The sequence below is a fragment of the Ovis canadensis genome, chromosome 2 (assembly GCF_042477335.2).
Source record: "Ovis canadensis isolate MfBH-ARS-UI-01 breed Bighorn chromosome 2, ARS-UI_OviCan_v2, whole genome shotgun sequence".
NCBI lineage: Eukaryota > Metazoa > Chordata > Mammalia > Artiodactyla > Bovidae > Ovis > Ovis canadensis.
In genome coordinates, this window is record NC_091246.1 from 182,385,342 (window position 1) to 182,386,473 (window position 1,132).

Consider the following 1,132-nt stretch of genomic DNA (forward strand, 5'->3'; position numbering starts at 1 on the left):
ATGTACAGCACAGGGAATATAGTCAATAGTTTATAATAACTGTGCGGAGTTAAGTCTATAAAAATATAGAACTACTATGTTATATACCTAAAAGTAATATAATCTTGTAAGTTAGGTACACTTCAATTAAAACAAAAAAGAATGTCATGTTCTGGAAGCATAATGTTCCAAATCCCGAGCAATGGGGTGTCCTAAAGGAATTTGTCCCATTCGTGTCTGACTCTTCAACATCCCATGGACTGTAGCCCGCCACCTCTGTCCATGGGATTTCCCCAGGCAAGAATACTGGAGTGGGTTGCCATTTCCTTCTCCAGGGGATCTTCCTGACCCAACAAAGGAATTTGTTGCATTTGCTTCTAGCCCTCACTGTCTGTGAGCCTCCTTGAACTAAACGGGGGTCATGGTAGGCAGGCATCCTTCAAGGTCCTGGTGTGTGAGAACGTGAGGTCTCGGGAGAACACGACATCTCGTACTGCCAGCCTTCAGGGCTTCCCTGCCTCTCCTCATGCTGCTCTCATGCCTGGACCCACTGATGCTTCCATCTCCAGATTTGACATTTAAAAAAAAAAAAAGGTTGTGTCTTAAATGGTACGATGTGTTGTATGAAAGGAGAGAAGGTTAGCGCTCCTCTTGACAAGGATGGAAGAAACTCTGGAGCCTGACAACATGCATATGGTTAAGGCATTTGCCAGGAGCCAGCGTGAGGAACTCCGCCCATGGCAAAGGTCATGAGGAAGGAGGCTTGGCATACGCAAAGGCATGATCAAGCCTCAGGAAACCCCCTGTTCCCGAGCATCTACCCCCAAAACCAGAGTCTGTTTTATGCTCTCACCTACACCTCTGACTTTACGGGGGGTTCTCCCCCACCACCATTCCTCTCGGAGAAGGAGTTAACTTGCAGCTCCAAGTCAATAAAAATTCCTGGGCATGACAAGCGTGTTTCAACTTATGGACTTCTCTGAAGGTTATCTAGCCCACCTATATAGGTTCTCTGGCCACATGTGATTGTTTACAGCCTCCCAACCTGAGAGGCACAAGATGTTTTAGACTTACTAAAGGCAAATTCTTTTGGGAAGTTAGAAATTATTAGTATAGTGGGTTGGTTAGGAATTATATTGGTGAAGGGTTTTTC

General features: G+C 45.3%; 1 pseudogene; it reads left to right on the top strand.

The window, feature by feature from the left end:
- Positions 1 to 595: 595 nt before the first annotated feature.
- On the top strand, positions 596 to 702 carry LOC138434929 (U6atac minor spliceosomal RNA; annotated as a pseudogene).
- Positions 703 to 1,132: the final 430 nt, after the last annotated feature.